At 43.1% G+C, this 23,279-nt stretch overlaps 1 pseudogene; it reads right to left on the bottom strand.

Annotated features, from left to right (window-relative positions):
• Positions 1-21,434: 21,434 nt before the first annotated feature.
• The window catches only part of LOC114219609 (MICOS complex subunit MIC13 pseudogene), a 39,239-nt pseudogene continuing 37,394 nt past the window's right edge, over positions 21,435-23,279 (bottom strand).

Below are 23,279 nucleotides of genomic sequence, written 5' to 3'. Positions count from 1 at the left end.
AAAAAAAAATCTCCCCAGGAGACTCTAATAAGTTCCCAAGATTGAACCACTGCCCAAGTATATCAGAAGTATCACCCTTGGATTCGAAATTTTCTATTATGGTTTAGGCAAGTATTTTACTTCCCTGAGGCTTAATTTATTGATTATTTTAAGAAGGGGAGTAATATTCTGATTTTATAGAATTGCTTTAAATATATAGTGAGATATATTTAATAAGGCTTCTAAAAGAAGTAATTGGCAATTAGTAGATGCTCAATAAATATTCATTTTTCTCCCTCTCTTTTCTTGTCATTAATCAGTGAACACATGTATTAAAATATTAGTAAATCAATAGGGACAACAGACATGACATAATACCAATCAGTTTTCATATTAAGTTAATTCCTAACTCCTTTAGGCAAGAATATCTTACCTAGCTTCTGCTACATACAGTTAAGCCCTAGGATAAGGGTGGCAAACATGATGTCCATTTACTCCATTCCTCCCTTCCGTGCTCATGGCAGACATCACTAATCTATTATAGCACTCTTTCCTATCGAGCCCCAAAGAGGTGTCAAAGTCCTTTACCATACAGCTCTCCAAAGCCTATACTAACGATTAATCAGAGCTGGCATTTGTATTGAAACTAATTTGCCCTCCCCATCTTAGGTAACTGGCTTCCTGAAGCCTGCAAATGAAAACTATTTCAGAGATGGTTAAGTAAGTTCCCTGGTAAGTAGAGAGTGTATGGCCAGAGATAAAGGCAGACCCTGAGAGTGCCCAGCTTTATGCAGTCTGATCTGCCCTAAGCTAAAAATCTATGCTTTCTGGTGGGTGCACGGAATACAGGGGCGGGGGGGCAGTGAGTAAACACCAAGCTAGAAATGAAAGAGCCGGTAGCTGCGCGGGGCTTGGCGCTTACCTTCCACAATTTCCAGAAAGTGCTATCAGATAGTTTTCCAAGAGCCATATTATTTTTCTGACTTAAAAATGTGAAGCTAACGATTGCACTGTTTCTCCCCTAAGGTGATAGGCGAAGGCTCCGATGAGAAAACACCCGTGAAGCTCCAGTCAGTGGGGGAGTAGGAAGCCTGACATTGGTGCCCGCGGGCTTGTCACAGCTGAGACCTCACAGACGCCAAGGACTGGTGCGCATGGCTGGGACCCTCCTCTGCTGTGCCTACCCAAGGACAGCCAACACTTCACCAAGTGGAGGCTTCCGCTGATATTCCTTATTACTGATTAACCCCTTTGTGGGCCATAAGCACGACCGCTCCTTACAGAGTAGCCTCAGCCCCTGCTGGGCAGCCCTGTGGCGACTCGCGGCCGATTCCACAGCAGGCACAGGTTATCATTCTGATAGCCCGGTAGAAAGCCTTTTACTCGGGACCTTAAATAAAACTGTAACTTGTTACACTCAATCTTTCCCTTATTGTTTAAAAGACCGCGCTCCCTTTTGTGAAAATTCAGGACTAGGAGCTGGGAAATAGAGAACTCCGGCGCATGCAACAGAGGGTATGTTTTGTTCATTTTCAGTTTTTACCTCCAAAACGTGCACCGCGCCCCTGTCCCGGCGTGGAGAAGTCAGCAGAAAGACTGAAGTCACAGGGGCGTGACAGCATTTAGGAAGCCACGCAGAGGCATGGACGGGGAGCCCCGAGACCAAGGATTCAGGCAGGGAGGGGTGAGGCACCAGGCGCGAAGGGTGTGGGATGTGGAGCTGCTGAGCCAAAGAGACAGCTGGTGTGGTTGGGAGATTGAGCAAACAGGTAAATACCATGAGTATCATATGAACCAAAATTCTCATTGCCAGAAAAGATATTTATAAACATCGAAACAGGAAGTTTAGAAAGAACCCTGAGGTGTTGGATTAGAATTGAGGTATCAGTGTGAACTTATGTTTTTATTATTTTGTGTGTGTGTAAATATATACAGATACACAGATATAGAAGTAGTCACAGATGTGTGTGTGTATCCATATACACACACTCATATATGTACAGTGTATGTTTCCTATCTCTGTCCACAGAGTGAGCCTAAAAGCAATGACACCCCAGTACCAATTAATAAACTGAGTGCCTAAATCTTGGTTTCTAAATGTCCTTTACTAAAAGAAACTAGATATCCTTTAGAAAATGGCTGATTCCAGGGCTGCACTAGAGAAAGTGCAAGTTGAACCTGAGACATCATATTATGCCAGAAAAGAAGGAAATGCTCCATGATTGATGGGGATATGCCAAAAGGACACAGGAGCCAGCGTGATAGGTTCAAATTTGGGGCAAGTAAACCCTTTAAAACAAGAATAGTAGTAATGGATTACAATCCACTGAATAAAATTGGAATCGATGCATGCATACTCATCTACATGATGAATGAGTGGTTGAGGGAAAAGAAAAGCTTTCTAATAGAATGCCAAATAATAAAAATGGAAGAAATGATGGAAATAGACACTCACCATGCAGCAACCTTGATAAAGGTGGTTGATTCAGTCAATGGATGCTAAGGCCAGTAGTTAGAAATTTAACAAGGAATAGAATATTGACTTATCTTGGAATATGTCCCCATAAAACACTAATCAATTACAAAAGCTAAAATGTTGCATTTAAGGTGGAGAGACTCAACAGACAACAACATGATCGAGTGATCAAGGTTAGTGGTGAAAAGACGTGACATCATGTGTCTCCTGGTGTGAGGCACTGGGAAGAACAAGGATCATTTCTGCAAAATTATTGCCCAGAATCCATAACCTCAGCATATATATCCACATATGACCAAGTAATTGCATTCCTAGGTATTTTCCCGAGAGAAATGAAAGTGTATGTCCACAAAAAGACTTGTACAAGAATATCGGGAGCTTTCACTACAAGAGCAAAAAATCGGAAAGATCCCAGGTATCAATTAATAGGAATATTACATTATATAATGTAATAGCACTGAATAGCAAGAAAGAACAAACTATAAACACAAGCAATAACATAGATGAATCTCAAAAACACTATGCTGAGTGAAAGAAGTGTTACATAAAAGACATATTGTATCTTTCCATTCATAGAAGTTTTAGAACAAGTAAAGATGTTGGGGGGCGGGCGGAGAATCAGAGCAGGAGTTGTCCAGAGGGGATTGATACACAGGTGGGAAAGTGCCCCAGGGAAGAGACAGGAGGGAGCTCTCAGGTATGGTAAAGTTCTCTCTGGATAGAAGTTTGAGTTAAGCAAATGTAGGTTTTAGTTACAACTCATCAAATGGTACACTTAAGATTTGTACATTTTTGTGTGTATCAATTTTACCTCAAAGGGAAAGAAAAAGAACCATAAACAAACATTAAACTATAGCTATTGATATGCATACAGAAGTATTTAGGGGTAAATATATTGACTGATGTCCGTGACTTACTTTGAAATGCATCTCCAAATGAGGTGGATCAAAGGATACGTAGAGAGAGAAACAGCTGAATGATGAATCAAGAGTAATAAAATGTTAACTATCTAATCTACGTGGTAGATGTGTGAGTATGCCCTGTAAATTTCTCTTACCTTTTCTGTTGGTTTGAAAATTTCCACAGTAAAGTGCTGAAAATATATTAAAACAAAAAACAAAAACAAACTTGCTGTGGACTAAAAGAGGAGGAATGGAGTCACAATGGTGAAACAGCAGAATGCGAAGAGTTGGGTCAGCTAAAAAGTCTGGGCAAATTGCACCAGAGTAGGTCTCCCTGGTGTGTGTGCTCAAAGAAATGAGATCTAGGAACCTCTATGGGTCAGTTCTTCCGATCATCCCTAATGTCACGATCACCCAAAATGCCCTACCTGTTTGACCACGGACTGATAGAGCACTCTAAAACACCAAATCAACCTGATCGTTTTAATTGTGTCTTCTTCTGCAAGTGTTACCAGTTAACCAAAAGTGCATGAAAACAGCTTGTTTGATGTAACTGCATGTCCTTTCATTTCTGTGCTCCCTCAATACTTCTCTCCCAGGGAGTGTGCATTAGAAGGGGAGGTATCACTCTTTGTTGTTAATGTATTATCCTGGCAATGCACAATATATTACACTTAATATTCGGCTACATGTTGTGTGCCTCTTTTATTCCTGGACAGCTTTCCATATCAATACATACAAATCACATCTTCTGTAAAATGGAAACATGATAGTTGTAAAGGCTAATTTAGTGACTACTTATAAATAACCTAGAACAATGTGTGGCACATAGTAATTGTTTAGTTAATTTTAACTATTGTTCCATTGTACAGGTATTCCATAATTTGTATAAATTATTGATGTGCGGTAAGTTGCTGCCCTTTTTTCCCTATTACAAATATTATGGAATTGAACAATCTTATACACATATTGATACATATAAATATTACTAGGATACATTCCTAGGAGTGAAACTACTAGATCACAGAAAATGTACCCCGTGCCAGTCATATATCTATTGCTCTTAGCCAAAGCCCAGCCTCCCATACTTTGCTTTGTGACCCTGGGGTGGGAAATCTATAAACTGCCTTTCCTAGGTGGCCTTTTCAGCTCGCTTCTTTTTGGTTTCTTCCAGGAAGATATTGCCTAATCAACCTCCAAAATGGTTGCATCAGTTTGAATGCCCACCAAGAGTGGATGAAAGGGCCTCTTTCTCCCCTTGTGGAGTGTTTTGTTTGTTTGTTTGTTTTAATACAACTAGAGGACCCCAATCCAGACCTTCTAAGAATCTGTAGGGGTGAGGCCTGGGCATCTGTGTTTTCTGAGAGCATCACAAGTGATTGGCTCAGCCAGATAAGAACACTGTTCTAGATCTTTGATTCTCAGAGTGTGCTCCCTAGATCACACCCAGGAGCTTGTTAGAAATGCAAACTCTCAGAAGCTGCATTTTAACAAGCTCCCCACAGAATTCACATGCACTTTAAAGTTTGAGAAGTACTGCTCTATAAAGGATGCTGTCAGATGAGCAGATTTTGTGGGACCTAAAGTTTATATCATTTGGGAAACCTTTTTTTTTTTACCAAAAGAGAATACAAAATTACAAATAAAAATTGAGTACAAACTGAATATTTATTTACAACGAAGGAATAAATCATAATAAACTACTAATTTCCAAGATCTGAAAATATCACAAACATCACAAAATCCAGGGCGGGAAATGACAAAACATGTTTACCAGTGAACTGATAACACACATCTATAATATTTTTCTAAATTGTTAGCCATCTCATTATATGACAATTTTCCCTATCATCTTTCTATCTACAGAGAGAGGAAAAAGATAACTCAGTCTACAAGAAATTTTTTGGGGGGGACACCTGGGTGGCTCAGTCGTTAAGCATCTGCCTTAGGCTCAGGTCATGATCCCAGGGTCCTGGGATAGAGCCCCACGTCGGGCTCCCTGCTGGGCAGGAAGCCTGCTTCTCCCTCTCCCACTCCCCCTAATTGTGTTCCCTCTCTCGTTGTGTCTCCCTCTGTCAAATAAATAAATAAATAATCTTTTTTTAAAAAAAAGAAAGAAAAAAATTTTTTATTATTGATCATTTAGAAACGTTTTTCTCAACTTCCAACTTGTTCAACGTCATGTCAAATTTTTGGAGTTTTGTTAAATCTGGGATAAACTCTATCCAGTTTCCTTCAGCTGTGAACTAGAAGAATCATGGCATTTCAGGTTTCTTGTGCAGTTGCTAAGTTTAAATACCCTTTCCGTCAATGATACTCATTAACCTTTTTGTAACCCCTGTCCTTGTGTGGACCATTACTTTCATTTCCTTCTGCTTTGCTGTCCCTTGCCCTGGAATGTCCATGTCACATAAGTTCCCTTCTTCTGTTATTTTATCTATACTTTCTTTGCTATATCATGTTCCTGTTTCTTGTCTTCGTGATTTTTTAAAGATTATTTACTTATTTTAGTAATCTCTGCACCCGACGTGGGGCTCAAACTCACGACCCCAAGATCAAGAGTCTCATGCTCCTCCGACTGAGCCAGCCAGCGCCCCTTGTCTTTATGGTTTTGACCATCATAATTTTTAGCTTCTGTTGTGATAAAATAAACAGTTTGAAGTTTCTGCTAGTGTTCTTCCTTTTAGTCTAGATTTTCAGTTTCCAATAGGATACATTCTTCCCTTCATACTTGAATTTTAGTATAATCAACCATTCCGAAAATTGATACAAAATTAATCTGAAATTAAGACAGCCACAAGAGTATGTCAAATACATTTTTAAATTGTATCTACACTATACTGAGCTACATAATAGAATAATCAAATTACTCTTCTACTACATCAATTGCCTTGCTGATGAATATAGGAGCTCTGTCACTAGAACCTTTGCTTCTTCAGGTATTTTTAATGCATTGTATCAATATTACATGCTACGTCATCTGAAACCAGCAGAATTCATCTAGACAAGATGACTCAGATATGCTAAGTCTTATTTTGAGATGCATAAAACCTGCAACATCACAGACATACTATTTGTAGTACTATTAAAGGTTTTTGCTCCTACAGACACAGGCCTTCTGGTAAATTCTATTTTGAGCACTTATAATAAAAGAAAAAGAGAAAACAGTGTGTTTATAATGGTATATGCTGCATTACTGAGTATGTTCTTGATGGAAGAATATTTCCTTTCTTTCTTTTTTTAGGCATCACTGAGAACCGAATCCTCCATTTACCTTTACATGTTTGAAGATTGGAAGAATTTTCAACAGACTACCTTCTGGCTCTGCACATTTCATGTTTCCCTCCCACTCCCCAAATGCTTCCAGTGCCAAGTGTTGTAGGATCACTGCATTCCATGACACCGTGTGTGGCTATGCATCTTCATGCCACAGTAGGTGGTAGAAATATTCCTGGAAACCATACCTACATGAGGATGGTAAACAGCAGTGTAACTATGGGCTCCATAAAGACATACCATTAAACTCAAAATCAGCATATCCCCGACTCAGTTTCCTTTTATCTAGATCCAAAAAACTCCTGCAGTCACTTCAAGGTCCCCCAACACCTAGGGAATTGTAATGAAGCGGGGGTAGAAAGAGGCAGCCACTTTAACCAATTTCAGTCAAAATATCTTACTTTTGAAACTTTACAAAAATATATGGCCATGTTGATGAGCCCCTCCTGGGGCTTTTGCAAGGAACTATGTAAGCAAAGATCCCTGAAACTTAAGCTTCATTAAGTTCATTATCAATCTGTCCCTGCAGAGGACCACATAGGATCAAAATGACAGAACAGAGAAACATCTTCAGAGATCCCTCATAGAATCTCCTTGTTATAAAGAGTGGGAAACTGAGGCCCTCAGAGGTTGTGTCCACTTCCTCAGGACCACACTTATTGCTGTATCCGCCACACTGGCAAAGGATCTCTAATAACCATCTCATATAAACCAGAATTATCATGGCTGGGTAACCAGCGTAAAGCCCTCCCTGCCTTCTGTCATCCGGTAAGTAACAGAGTTGGGACTAGAATCTTGACTCCAAGCTCAGTGCTCTTTCTCTGGAGTGCTTCTAACTTTGTGGTTTTTTTCCCCTGAAGATCTTCAGACTTTGAGAGCTAAATTTATGCCCAGTGTGTACTGAAGGAAATAAAGTGTTAGAAGAGGTGTCACTCCAAATTTCATTTAGGCAAAGTAGCAAATAAATACCCCCCACTCTGGGATCAGTCTCACAGCCTCTCACAAGGTACTTACCAACAGATATCTTGCCGATCCATTGAATCTCACATGACAAAGAAAAAAAAAAAACCCTTCCATAAGTCATAGTCACAATGTAGATATTGACGAGATGTAGTTTAGTACCAAATCGGCTTTTTCTGCCCCAAAGAAAGAAGGATTACTGAATGCTTATACTAATGCTAATGTTAGTCTATTACAAGTGTTTCATGCTGTGGCATGAGATTTGTGCCTTGAGATAAAGATTTAATATCTCTCATTTAAATTACAGTATCTATTGGATTTTTATGGACTGCAGTATGTTCCTATACTAACATTTCAATGCAGTCATTTCTACCCCGAAGATTTATTTGGTCTGACAATTCACACACATCATACAATTAAAACAATCTAAACATCAGCTCTGTGGGCCATATTCTATTGTCCTTATGCATGCAACAATTATTTCTTGAATGCCCCCTCTGTGACAGGTACTGTCACATATGGGGAAATAGGAGAGGCATGTGACATTGAAGGGGGATAGACAGATGGATGGTACAAGACATTTGCCCTCATGGAATTCCTAGGCAAGCGGGAGAAATAGACACCTGGCAGCCCAAAGGTTACAATGCAACACGGTAGAGTCTGAGACCACAGAGGAAGGGAAACAGATATTTGTCCGGGGAGAGGGAAATTAGAGATGGCTTTGGAGAGCTGATTTGAGTTATTTCTCAAAAGACAACATTGACCAGAGAGTGCAGAGGCAGGGCATTAGAAGTAGAAGGGCCAAAAACGTGCGAAGATTTGGAGATGTAAAAGAGAATGTTTAGGAGACAGCTACCAGTTGAACTGGGCTACACCCCAGAGTGCCTGGGTGCAGGACGTGGTAGCTGGAGAAAAGCTGAAATTCGAAGAGTGTCAGAGCAGCCTGGGAAGGGTCTGTGTACCCTGCTAAGGAGATAGGACTTGCCTCTGTAGAAAAGAGTAAGATTCAGGCAATGTACTGACATCATCAGATCGGTGTTTAAGAAAACCAAGTATAGGAAGCATGCAGTTTCACTGGCAAAGGTCCAGGCAAGAAATAAGAGCCTGAGCTACGAAAATCCCACTGCTAAAACAACAGCCTCCATGGCAAACGATCTCAAGAGGTACCTTCTGATAACCATCTCATGTAAACATCTGTAACCAGAAACATCAGGGCTGGGTAACCAGCGTAAAGCCCTCCCCACCTTCTTTCATGCAGCAAGCTGCTATTTTCAACATAAAGTTCTCAGGTCATTTCTACAAGTAAAGAAGACAGATACCAGGATGACCTAGATCTGATCCCTTCCTCCCACCCCAGCCTAATGATGTCACGTGCCATCCATTTCCACTTTTGCTTTTTCCCCATCAATGAGGCTGGATCTAAGTGGGCCAATAAGTCTGATTCATAGACACAACAATGATGTAAGAGGCTTGGGACCTAAGTCTCAAATCTCCTCCCTTTTAGGTCAAATAGGAAAACATAGAAATGTACTGACCCAGTTGGAAAGAAAGTATCAGCTTATTATTAAGCCACCAAGCCCCCAATAATACCCTAAATGCAGAGTTCACTGGTAAAAGCTAGATTAGAGGAAAAAAAAGGCTAAACTTTAGAACAAATGGGACCTCTGCTCCCATCCTGAATCCATACGTCGGGGCCTGAGCCTTCAGCATGCCCATGATGAACGAGCCCTCAGAACTGACAGCAAGTTCACCCTCAGCCGTCGGAAGGGCTGAGATCTTCAGTGGGCAGTGGGAAAAGAGGGTGTTTCCTGCTGCTTCCCCTGCTCAAGAGAAAGGGAGGGGAAGAGAGCCCTTAGCTCTTGTGTCCAGCCAGTGAAAGCCTAAGGAGAAGCCAAAGGCCTTGCCTTAGTCACAGCTATTCTTGTCACTCAGTGGCCAAGGGGGTCCCAGTAAGAGGATGGAGCAAGGCAGAAACAACCCCCTACACAGTGAGGGGGACAGACATATTTGGTGAAAGGCAGTTTGCCAAATAAAATACAGATGCCCAGTTTGCATTTGCATTTCAGATAAACAACAAATAATCTTGCAGCATAAGAACATCCCAAGTAGGGACCCTGGGTGGCTCAGTTGGTTAAGCATCTGCCTTTGGCTCAGGTTATGATCCCAGGATCCTGGGATCAAGTCCCATATTGGGCTCCCTGCTCAGCGGGAAGTCTGCTTCTCCCTCTCCCTCTGTCTGCCCTCCCCCTGCTTATGTTCTCTCTTTCTCTCTGACAAATAAATAAATAAAATCTAAAAAAAAAAAAGAACATCCCAAATATTGCTTGGGACATGCACTAAGAAATTGGTTGTTTATATGAAACCGGACATTCTATACTTTCATCTGATAAATCTCACCCCTAGTGGGAGACTCTTCCTTCATGGCATACATATTCACATCCCCACATCTGCATTCGAAGCCCAGGGTTCTAGCCATGGAGGACTTTACAATCACACAGCCCCTCAGCTTACATTTGTTCGTGATGAGAGCGAGGAGGCCCGGAGAACTGCGAGAACTGGCCCCAAGTCACACTGTTAATACATGGCAGACCAGGGAATAAAATACATCTGCAGATCCTACTACCATGTTCTTTCTCTTCAGCCACCCTAAGCCCCCTTTGTCCCTTGGCTCACCAGCTCCCGAATTAGATGAAAATTCTCTTGGGGCAAAGAGAATTATTTTTTAATACCTTCTCACAATGCCTAACACAATGCTTTATGAGCCTTGGCAGCACGATTGATATTGTGGAGGGGCGGGCCATGTGGCTAAATTACCTGGACGGCTGCCACCTCGCTCCCACCTTCCGAGTTCTGCACCGTGGAGCCGTCTTGAGGGTTGCTGGGAAGTTGACACGGCCTTTCGCCAGGTGTGAAAATGGTCCTAGCCCTCCGGAGAGGCCATGAGGTAGGATTTCCCAGGTAAGGGACAGCCTGGGGCGGGGGGGGGGGGGGGGAATCCTCTCTACAGAAGTAAGCGGTTCAAGGAAAACGCACCTGAGCCCTGCTAGCCTTCATAAAAGGCAGTCTTATTTGAATCAGGAATTTCATCTTCCTCCACAGCAAACCTCTGACCAGAGCTGCCAGCTGGACTTTTGGGATTGCTTTCTCTCCTTTCCCTTGCCTCCCTCTTGTGGACAAGCAGGCACGCACTTAGCACAACGGACATGAGGACATGAGGAGGTGAGGCGTCCGCAACCAGCCTCACAGACTGATGGATGTCTCTGCCACACCTGGCTTTGTGGGGCCGGACACTGACAACTTTACCAAGTGAGGTGATCTTCACTGCTGCCCTCCACTACTTCCCACAAATCATACCACATTGTCTTCTCCTTGTTCCCAGCACTCTGGTGGTTCACGTGCTCTAGGGACTGAGCCAGCCAGACGCCCCAAACACAGGCTTAAGCAGGATGCCGAGATGCTTCATGAGGATAATAACAGCATTTATGTGGTGCTTACTAAGTCCAAGCTTCTTTTTGCTAAGCATTTGACGCACATTGTCTCCTTTACATTCATACTCTTCACCGCCAACCACTGAGGCACTGAGGCTTGTGCCCATCCTACCGATGAGGAAACTGAGGTTGGGAACCATTAAATAAGGCACAGAAGCTTTTCCTCTAAGTGGCAGGACTGGGATTGAGACTCAGAAAATCTGATACGAGACTCTAGAAAGCCCTGCCCCAAATAGGACTTTCTGCAGTAAGGGAAATGTTCTGCATCATCCAGTATGGAAGGCACTAGCCACAAGTAGCTACTGAGCATTTGAAATGTGACTACTGCAACTAAATTTCAAATGTTATTCAATTTTATTTTAATTTTGACTTCAATAGTCACAGATGACTAGTGGTTCCTCTATCAAACAGCACGGCTTAGACTACAAACCCCCCAGTTATTCTAGTTACTCACTTTCTTCTCCCTACGCACATACTTACATGCATACCTTGAGTGGATTAAGGAGATATTTTGTTCACATCATTCCCTTGATCCTCACTTCACAGAGTAGACTCTGATGCAAAAATTGATCATTGACATACGTCCTTGTTGACGCAATAAGGCAAGGAAAAACAAATTGATGATGTAAAAGACAGGAGCTCTTATCCTCCCTCTACTAGTGACAAGTCACATAATTTCTCTGAGCCTCAGTTTCTGCCTCTTTACAAGGACAGAGCTGTACTCTGTGATCACAAAGATCACTTCCAGTTTTCACCTTCTGCAGGTGGAAAGCGCTTCCAGAGCCCCTCTCTGGCTCTCAGGGTGGTACATTTAAAACATGCGCCCCAGGTGATGAGTCTGGCACCAACAGTGATTACCTGGAGGCACAGTCAGCAAGCACGCTTGATTGTGCACATCTAACACCCCATAATATATGGGGTTCTTTTTTTAGAACCCTAATCAGAGATTCCATTTGCATAATTAACATCTTTAGGAATAATTGCAAATGACACATCTGTTCACTATCACCTCCTTGGCAAACTATGTGTTATAAACACAGTTTCTTTAGCTCTGTAAACACTTGGCGCCTGTCCTTTGCTTTTCGAGTTAGTCACTTTCCACTTTGGTGAGAACTCTGCATGACCTATCCCTGCATGGTTCCATCCCTTCTGCCAGTAGTACTCAAACCAGATCAGGACCTGCTCACAATAACTACCTGTCCTGACGGGCTGCAGAGCATGAGCTCTTGACCTTGGCTCCCCAGACCAAGGCTTCAGAGTCATGAAATGTGATGAAATTCCAGGTGTATATCCATGTCCATTCTGGGGAAAGGGTTCATGGCTTCCAGTAGAGTTTCAATGGGTTAGAGAAGGGGGCCACAGATTGTGAGACTGGACCCCCTCTGTTCCCAGAAAGCCTTGGGTCATACCCAGCATAGTTCCTTTTTGGCAGTGAGACCAGCTTTACGTGGGGCCTCCCATGGGATAGGATTTAATGGTATAAGGAAGGCTCCCTAGGCCAAGGCTTCTCAAACTTTAATGAGCATATGTGTTCATTGGTGATCTTGCTAAAATGCAGATTCTGATTCAGTAGTTTTAGGGTGGGCCCAAGATTCTCCTGGTGGCCCAGCGCACACACTACGAGTAACGAGGCACTAGACCAAAACCAGGTCGGCATCCTCTTGCCTCTCCTGCGTCTTCATGCCATGGAACTACTTATGACGATACTTAATTTCCTAAGAGATATATAGCCCTGGGTACACTTTGTTCCTGACTAGGACTTTCTCCCCAACTAAATGATCTGTTGCCTTGCTCTAGGGAACTAAGCCAAACAACCTAGAATCCTCAAGGGCCCCCTTTATCCTTCTCCTTTCAAGACCAAGCCAGGTACAGCCCCTGTCAGCTCATCAGTTTTATTTCCCTCAGCCCCACACTGGCCCAGTTTAGCCCTTCAGAATGAGGTTGTTTCCCACAAGAGGCACACCTAGCTCAAATAGAACTTAGACAAAAAAGTTATTCCATCCATGTGTCCTAAATGTGAATTTCCTTTTACTCATCCCAATAAATGTTTTGTTTCCCCCATACCACCTAAAGAAGCATGGGACCCTGATGCTTATTTTGAACCAAAAGGGGATTCATCTAAAAGGAGAAGGCTCTGGGTGGTCTTTATGAAGCAGGTTGCCCCAGGAAGAAATAAGGACCCCTTCACTAATCTTATTCAAGATGAACAATAGCAGAGATGCCATGGCAAGGACTGAGTGATGTAGTCAACCAAAAACTATGGCCACAATATTGTGCAACAACTCTCCTCATGGGGTAAAGTCTGCTCCTCTGCCTTGACTCTGGGCTGGCCCTGCATCTTGTTTTCATCAATCGAATGTGGCAGAAGAGTTCTAGAGCCCAGTCCTCAAGAAGCCTTGGAACTTCCTCCCTCTTGAAACACTGAACACCATGTAAGGAACCCAGTCTAGCCCACTAGGAGGGGAGGCTGCTTGGAGAAACATGAGGCAGTGCAGCCCACAGCCAGGACCATCTGCCAGAACATGAGCAAGGCCATGTTGGTCCCCTAGTTCAATACAGCCACATAAGTGAGCCCAGGTGAAAACAGCAGAAGAGCCACACAGCCAACCTGGAAGTGTGGGAAATAATAAATCACTCTTGTTTTAAGTCACTACATTCTTTTTGTAGGTAGCTCCTATTAGATTAAAAAACTTCATTTTTGTTTTTAATTAGCAGGATCTTTTTAATAGTGAATAGTTGTTGAGTATGATCAAATCTAAGTCACTATGTTTTGAGATGGTTTGTTATACAATAGTAGGTAACTGAAATAAGTGGGATGCCGGAATAGATCATCTAAAGACTCTTCAAATGTGATTCTGTATTTTAAGTAATGTTGGGCAGGGGGAGGGCGGGAGGGAGTTGATTAAGTGCCAATCAAGCTTGTTCTGCTGTGTATCTACAGCTCTGTTCTCCATTCACAAGTCTGGTTTCTGCACATGCTTTTGTTGCCGATCTACCATGTGAGAGAAACAATGAATGTCCCCCCACCAAAGGCCTCTTCAGATCTTTAGTGATGCTGATATTGAACAGAGTGTCTTGCTTGAGCTGCAGCAAAGATTAGATATGTTTCAATATACTAGAAAGTCCCATCTCCGCACTGCCATGAAGTGCTATGCTTGCGGGCTTTGAGATTTAGAGTGCTGCCATGGGGTGCCTCGGAGAAGCGAGGGGAAAGCAAGGTGACAATGGCAAGGATGGGGTAGTGTTCTCTGCACCCTGACTTCAAACCCATCACAAAGGACTAATTTTGAATCTCAAAAAAAAAAAAAAAAAAAGGAATGGTGCCAGAAGCTGAAGGAAGAACTTGAGGAAATCTAGGCACACACACAGTGCCTTAGAGCCCAGGAGACAGAGCTGGGGACAGGGTCTCTCCTCCCTTTCTCACCCTGCCCCAACTCCAGCATGCAGAAAAAGCAGCTTTGGCTTCCTCAGAAGGGAAGACATCCATAGATGTACATACTAGGGTCCCATTCTCACTGAGAGCCCAACCATCCAACACAGGGATAAGGCCCCTGATAAAGGCGTTGACGCACAAAATGAGCGGCCAAGATATGCCAACTCTTGGGGGACCTCCTTGAGATAACAAGGGGAGCTTCTGGGGAGAAGGAGAGGAGGTCCAGCATGAGCAGATGAGGCTCATCTTTAGCATCAATGGGAATGTGTCTGAACATGGACTCCCAGGCTGGTTACACAATGAAATTAAGATCTTTTTCAGTTTCTCTTCCTGATTGTCAGAGATTCCCATGACCTGCACCAGATGTTCTGATCTCACCTAGGTGCTTTGTACATCCTTCCTTTTTCAAGAGCTGGTTTTCTACAGGTGTTTTAGGTTATGTGAAAAATGAAGCTAATTTCCCAAGCTGGGTATATATTTCAACTAAGTTTGAAAATAAAGTTATGGAATGAAAGTTTGGAGCTCAGAGGGGTAAGTTAGGACTTCTTATCCAGCCACTTGCCTATTGTCTATTTATGGTAGAACATATAGAGATATCATATATAGATACAGAAAGAATATGTGTATATATATATATGCTAATCCAAGCACTGTTTTACCTCGAGTAGGATACAGATTGCATTATATTCTTATTTCAAGAAGGGAAATATGACCATATATATCATGGACCAGGTTACAGAGGACAAACTAATTGGCTCGATTCAACGGGTTTTTGTTACGTCTTGTTGTATTGATTTCCTACAGTTTATTCCTTTTTAGTCTAACCACTAGGAAAATGCCATACAAACTGTTTTTTTTTTTTAAGATTTATTTGTTTATTTTTTTGTCAGAGAGAGAGAGAGCACAAGCAGGGGGAGTAGTAGGCAGAAGGAGAGGGAGAAGCAGCTCCCTGCTGAGCAAGGAGCCCAATGTGGGACTCGATCCCAAGACCCTGGGATCATGACCTGAGCTGAAGGCAGACACTTAACTGACTGAGCCACCCAGGCATCCCCATACAAACTGTTTTTAAGTGCCCGGTTCAACAATTTGCTAATAGCTAATGATATTGAAGAAAAGCTTACCTTGTTACCCCACGACTCCACTCTTAGGTTATATACTCTAGAGAGAAAATCTCATACCTGGGTCTGAAGACACCTCAACAGGAATATGTATCATAGCATTGTGTGTAGTAGGGAAAAGTATGTTTATCAATAGAGGAGAATAAAATAAATTTGGAAAGCAATACAATGCCACTGTAAAATAATTGAACTAGACCTACTGATATCAGCATGGATAAATTGCAATATGATGTCAAATGTAAAAAAAATTTTACAAGGATACTTACAGGAAAACCACAAGAGTTAATATTAAAAGCTCACCCCCAAAGAGCACTACATATTCTTTCTGTATATATTCTACACAGTGAAAGTAATTTTGATGAACAAGAAAGATAAATTCTAGTGTTGTAGTAACAGTTCTCTCTGGAAAGAAAGAGAAAGGAATAACACAGTGGAGTGGAAATACGCAGATTTGGCTACGCTGCTATGTTTTATTTCTAAAGAAGGAAAGGAGAGAGGTAGGGAAGAAGGAAGGAAAGAAGGTGGGGAACCAAAGCTAATATGGCAAAACGGCAAATCTCGGTAGTTAGTACATGAATATCAGTTACATTCTTTTTCACAGTTTCCTAATCTATTTAAACTCTTTCCTTTTTTTTTTTTTTTTTAAGATAACAGCTTACCAGCAAAGGGATTTCATCCCCTCTGCTCTGATACTAAAGGAACTTCCTGGGTTTGCTAATAATGATCAAGGTACAAGAAAAGGTACGCTCAGATTAAACCCTACTCCTCATCTCTTCTCATCCTCATACCAACTATTTTTCCTTGCTCTTATATACATGCATCATCGCCTTTGGTTGCTGTCCAATGACATTAGCCCTAGGAGACAGGATAAGAGGGCCGAGAGGTTGGAAACACAAAGCCAAGCCCTTGTAAGACACGAAGAAACACTTACTCGGTTAGAGCCCACTTTGGAATGGTCTCTGTTTCCGTCACCTCGGGCATTCTGGTTCATTCTGAGCATCTCCTCCAGATACAAGTCATTTAGCCAGCCGACAGGAGGAACAATTATTGGCTGGCTTAAAAGATTGGTTGATTTCTCCGGTGTCTATTTGCCTGCGGTTCTGGCTCTCAGACAAATCAAGTCAGATCAATTTGTACCCTAAAGAGTAAATGGGAGGATGTGATTATTTTCTGGTTCAATAGAAAAGCATTTCATTTCAAAGGGCTGCTGCATGGCATTTCTTTTGAGATTCACTAGGAACAGGTCAAGTCCCTAGAGAGTAAATGATGGATTCTCAGGGGGACAGCTCAGCTTTGCTGCTCACCTAAGCTTTGGGAACAGAGGCAAGATGAGGAGGTGAACAGAACATGTTCTCCTCTGAGAGGAAAGGCTCTACAGACCCTACTGCCTAGTCAGTTTGGGCAAGTGTAACAAAATACTATAGACTGAGTGGCTTATCAACAACAGAAATTGATTGCTCACAGCTCTGGAGGCTGGAAGTCTGAGATCAGGGTGCCAGCATGGCGACGTCCTGGGAGAGGTGCTCTTCCTGGTCTCAGATGGCTCACTTCTTATTGCCTCATCACACGGCAGAGAAGAAAGCTAGCTAGCTCTCTGGGCTCTTCTTAAAAGGCCACTAATCCCATTCCTGAGGGCTCCATCCTCATGACCTGGTCACCTCCCAAAGGCTCTACCTTCAGATACCATCACGCCGGGATTAGGGTTTCAACATAAACATTTTGGAGGGACATAAACATTCGGTCCATCACGCTCACATTTAAGGAATATGTTCCTTGCCTCCTCAACAGGAGTGAGTCTTTAAGAGTTAAAAAAAAAAAAAAATGCTAAAGATTCAAGAGGATGGAAACCTAATTCTACTGGCAGTCAAATCAAGATCTAGAAAATTACCCCAGAAAACAGAACCAAAAAAGCAGAAATAAACTTCTGAAGAACAAAGGGGGAACAGAGGTGGGAAAATATTCACACCACTTTGGTCCTTGACACTTTGATGCTCTTTACTTGTCTGGTAAGAGATTGGTTGAGTGAGACACAGTGTTGGGGTGAGAAGCCAAGTGAGAGAACCTTGGTTGGTTCTGGGTTCCTGTGACTGAGGGCTTCCCCATGCCCTCTGCCTTCTCAGATGTTATCTGACCCTTGAACTCAATCCTCAGGGTCAGATTCAACCCCCGCTCCTGCATTGTTTTCATTCCCTCACCCCACAGACAATTCCATGGCCGATAACAATGACCTGGAGGAAGTCTATAGCTCACCCTTAAGGATAGAGGCCCACTATGATCGATACACCTGATGCTCATGTAATAGACATATTCTCACTAAAATATGGATTTAAAAATCTCAGAGTCTTTCACAGGAAGCCAAACAGCATCACATACCCCAAGTGGTAGATAATAACAGCAATAATCATATTGAACATCTGTCGAGTGCTTGATCTATGGCAGGGACTGTGGTAAGAGCTTTATACCCACCGTGTCCTTTCTAACAGGCCTGTGAGGAAGGTGCTGTTACCGTTCCTGTGTAACAGATGAGGGAATCGAAGCTGACGTCGTTTGTCAAGGTTTCATGACTCATAAACCACAGGGCTGAGAACTGAACCTGAGCAGCCTACCCCCAAAGCCCACATGTTTCTGTGATATTATTCCAACTCTTCCACGTCAGCTGTAAAGTATTAACCAACTTCGTGTTTTCTGACTCTATGTTGAAAGTCTCTAGAACTGTAGCCAAGCCCATTAAAACTTTGCAACAAGAAATGGCTATGAACATTTTCTTTGGGCTTCCATTAGGACTGGGCTCACACCCACTGCTACTGTTATCTGCTGCACAGTCCCAACAGAAATGATGCTCACAAAGTAAATTGTAAACAGTTTATTTGCAACAAGCATTTCCTGCTGCTAAAGACTTTTGAGCACCCTGCTTCATATCCTTGAGCAATTTGGAAATGATTAATCACCACTCCTGCTTGAAGAATGCAAATCTAGGCAATTAAGGAAAATACATTTATTGATATTAATGGGATTTATTTCAGATTTTTTAAAAGTGTGCAGTCCCCATAGTTATGGTGAGAGCCGAACTCTCAGGCCCTTTATTCCCAGGAAATCACTATGAACTTCTCTTCATGCCTTTGCTCATACTCTTCCCTCAGCCTGGATGCCCCCATTCCTCTACTAATTCTCTGTCAATGTCCTTTCATACTCCACTCCTCCCCACCCCAGCCCCGATCCAACGGCTATTCCTCTACGATGTCAGAACCATGCACCTGTCTGCAGTGCTTCTTCAACTTTGCTTTTTAACTCCTTGTCTCACAGAGGATATTATGTTTCTTGAAGGTCCGTGACCCATATCATTCAGATTTTTATCTCTCCCTCTCTCTTAAAACACATGCATGTACAGCACCTACATGACACTCTGCCCATAGTAAACACACAATAAATATGAACCGACAGAATCATAACAGCCATAACATACTCATTCAGTAAGCATCTATTAAGTACTTCCTACGTGCAACGTTATGCCAGACTCTGCAATTGGAAGGGGATAACACCGATAAATAAGACGCAGTCTGATGGAGGAGACAGCAATGCCAATAAAGATTGTCCTTAATAAATGCCCAGATCAAAATGTACAAAATAATATGGGCACACAAGAAAGGGGGAGACTTACTCTGCCGGGGCGGGGAGGCGGTGGGGGGGGAGGGGAGTCCAGGCAGGCTTTGCAGAAGAGGTGAGCCTTGGTCTTCAACTAAAAGCATGAGAGGAATTCACCTGGAGCAGGGGTGTGGTGGGTCTGGAAGACATTAAAGGAAAAAGGAATCATTTATGAAAAAAGGCCTAGCACTGTGGAAAGAATGATGGGGGTGACTAAGACTGGAGCCTGGGCATGCAGTGGTAAGTGCAGGGGGACGGGCTGGAGAGAGATGGAGCCAGATTGTGGAATGTCTGTGCCTGCCTAAGGAGTTCACCTTGACCCAGCAGGCAGAAGACCTGTCCCAGGGTTTGCGGCAGGAGAGAAAGTGGGCCAGAGCTGGGTTTTTGGATGATCGTGCTGGTGGCTGGCAGCTCAGTTGGCCATAGCTTTCAGCCTTTGTTTTCCTTTCCTGCCTCAGCCCTGGTGCTTCGAGACTCGTTGAGGAATTTAGAACAGAGGATGGTGAGTTCCGAGGAACTGTCAATGCCCCATAATGGCATTTTTTTCAGTCCAAAGCAGTCATATTCTCAGAATATAAATTTACTTCTGCATACTTGCACATAGACAATCACAGTAAAATAAGTGTTGTTAATTAGGGTTGGTCTTAAAGACTCACAGCATTTAATCCCCACCCCACCCCCACCAAGGAAATAGCACTGCCTCTGTAAGGAGTCAGAGGAAGGGAATGGGGCAAGTGAAACGTATGAATAAAGCAATCACAGTAGTTTAATTAAGTATAACTCTGCCGGCTGCTGTGAATGTGACCCCACAGACTTAACTTGGTCTGTATTTCAAATCATCCTTTCTAAAGAAAGGGAAGAAGCGTGCCTAGTAAGGATCTTCCTACATTGCTCCCCGCCCCCCCGCCCTGTACACACAGTTTTAGGCAAGCCTGATCTAAATGGAATCATTTCCAGACCAACTGTAAGAGACAGTGGGAGCAGTTGACAGTGCGCCCCTCTGAGCCTTGCTAACGGCACTCAAAGTGCTCCACCGAGCCTGTAGGGAGTAGAACTATCCTAAAGCCTCCAAAAATAGGAAAGGAGGAGTGGGGGTGGGGGCTGCTCTAATTCTCAATTGGTTTTACCACCCTCTGTCTAGTCTTAAAGAGTAGGGAGGGGCCTGGCTATGAGCTAGGGACACTAATTTCTCAAATACCAGGCTCTGTTTTTGGGGACCATAACCTTTAGCAGCCCAGAATGGGAAGATCTCATTCCAAATAGCCACTGTTTCCTTTTGCCAGTCCTTTGAGAGGAAACAATTAGCCTGTCCATTTCAATTGTTGACTCATCCCTAGCCAGTGAGAGCAACAGGTCAAGTTTGGGCTTGGGAACCGGACCTCCCAGGTTCTGATCTTTGATCCACAGCTTTTCTTTTTTTAAAAAGTTGTGAGGATGAAGTAAAATAATGGATGTGTCTGGCACAGAATAAGGACTTTGTAAATGTTAGCATCATCAGCACGTGTCAACAAAACCTTATTACCTATTGCCTTGTATCTAGGAATATGAATTAGTGTGAATTGGTTCATCACACTCCTTTAGAAATCAAATTGTAGAATCTGGGTTGCAAAAAATCAAACACAAAATGCAATGTTTTTACTCTTCTGGAGGAAGGAAACTGAAGTTCAGTGATCTGCCCTTGAGCTCTGCCTCTTTTGCAGTCAAACCAGGACGAGGGCCCAAGGTCCTCAGTTCTAGTTAAATGCTTTTCCACCATGTCATGCTTTCCTCTGTAAGAATCTGAAACCTCTCAGCTTTACGGAGTACCTGAGAAGCTGATGGCCAGTTATATACCAAGCTCCTAGACAGTGCTCCACTTAGGCTTAGGGTGACCAGCTCTCTGAGTTTTCCCAAAACTGAAGGTTTCTTGTACCATAGGACTTTAAGTTCTAAAACCTGGACAGCCCCAGGTAAACTGGAAAGTTTGTCAGCTACTTAAGGCAGACCCTCAGTAAGTATTTTCTTTCTTTCTTTTTTTTTTTGCACCTCCAAAGTCCTTTATTGGGTCGGCAAGGCTGGGAGCTGCCCTTGGAGTGGAGTCCCAGTCCCAGTCCGGAGTCTCCAGGTCTATGGCACCCCCGCCCCTGTTTCTGACTGGGACAGGTGGCCTTCTCTGACAGGCTACTCGGTTTGCTCCTTCAGGTATTCCCAGCCCTCCTTGGAGTACTCGAGGGCCTTGGAGGGGGCCACCGATGGAGCTGACATCACCGTAATGTTGCCTGAATTCCAGGTGTCAAGGATGTGAGTTAAACTTTGGAGGAACTGGGAGCTGGGGTATCTTCAGACTGGCTGAACTGGTAGTACATGGCTGAAGGGACTACCTCCTCAGCCTTCTGAAGGACAGTCTGGCTCTTGTGTATGACCAGCAACTCCTGGTCATACACCAGATAGATGGCATCCCCCAGCCACACTGCCCTTGATGAGGAACATCATCGGTGACCACACACCTGGGGCACCATGGTCGCTCAGCAAGGGCAAGAACACTCGACTCGCCCAGAGAAAGAATGTCTCCTGAGAACCAATCAAGTTCTCCGTGTGAAGGTGACTGGCCTAGGAGAGGAAGACACATGAGGAAGGGAGAAAGTAAGGGTCTGGCCCCTTTTGTCAACAATGGGAAGTCTGATTTACCAGAGAGCTATATCTTCTTGGTTAAAAGGACAGCATCTCAAAATGGATCATTAGTGAGAAAAGAAAAACCAAAAAGTAAAGATGAACCCCAATGGACTTTATCAAAGAAAAAAAAGCCAAAGGTTAGCTAATAAAAGCCACAAACAGGGTGCAGGCTAGCCCTAGTTCATTTTCCCTCATGGCCCCATCTTAGCTGAGGACTGGGAGTAAGGCTGGAGCTCCCTCTCAGACATCAGAGGAACAGCTACCCTGTTCCGGGACAAAGAAACACACCCTGGGTCTACACCTCCAAGGGCTGCATGGAATGGGAGACCCTAATGGAAAAGAACACTTCCAACATGGAAAAATAACACCCTATGAGAGAAATGGAAAGACAAAAGAAAAACTACAGCCACTAGCCTGCTACTTTCAGAATAATGAAAGGATTCTTATACTGTGAGTCACAGGCAGCCCAGAAAGACAGCCGGGAAGTACAAAGCAATATTTCAGGGCCCAGGAATTTGCTGTGCATAAACAGCCATCACTGTCCCTCCAAAATAAAATGGTATTTCCCTGAAATCTAGTGCTGCATTAAACTAATAAAATAAGTGCCTTTCTGCCATACCTTCTGTAAAATTGCATATTGGCAATATGGTCTTTGCTCAGTGAGTTAAACCTTGAAACATGTGGAAGAAATTTATTCCCTTTTTAATAGTAACAGTTTAGTGCACAAACTCCACCTGATGGTGAAAGGTAATAAATATGCTCACCCTGCTCATTTTTAATTCCTTTTTGGAAAGTTCCCAATTCCGCCAGACACTCTTTCAGGTGATCTTGGGTAAGTCAAAACCCCTCTCTGAACCTGACCCTTCTCTTGGACTTGGTAAATTAAAAAGCTCATCTCTGTTCTTCCATTCTATGCTATGACAACATAGTAACACAGATATCTTGCCTATATTCCCACCACAGCATTAAGGCTCTGACCAGTCTTAGACTGTACTTAGAACCGGTCGTCAGAAACAGACCCAGAGCAAGATGAATGGAACAGGTGCCTTAAGCCTCTGGAATTGGGGGTTTAGGAGCCCAGAGACAGATTTGCCCAAATTAATCAGACCAGCCCTATAAACACCAGACAGGTATCAAGGGGCAGAGAGGTTGCCATCCACCTGGTCCTCAGCCAATAGCTTTACTTGTTTCTGTTATTAATTCATGCATAAGTTATTCTTGCAGCTGGACCAAGATCACTGAACCTGATATCATAAGGTCCATATGTTCCATGATGAAACTTGGCAGCAAGTCTGGGATCTCCTTCCTCAACAGGGCTGTGATATAGATACCTTCAGCATAGTATCAACTAGC

Source organism: Eumetopias jubatus, unplaced genomic scaffold, assembly GCF_037043125.1.
Source record: "Eumetopias jubatus isolate StellerSeaLion01/CBP00866 unplaced genomic scaffold, mEumJub1_p1.0 scaffold_9, whole genome shotgun sequence".
NCBI lineage: Eukaryota > Metazoa > Chordata > Mammalia > Carnivora > Otariidae > Eumetopias > Eumetopias jubatus.
Note: the sequence above shows the minus strand (reverse complement) of the source record. Positions and strands in the feature narration are given on the sequence as shown.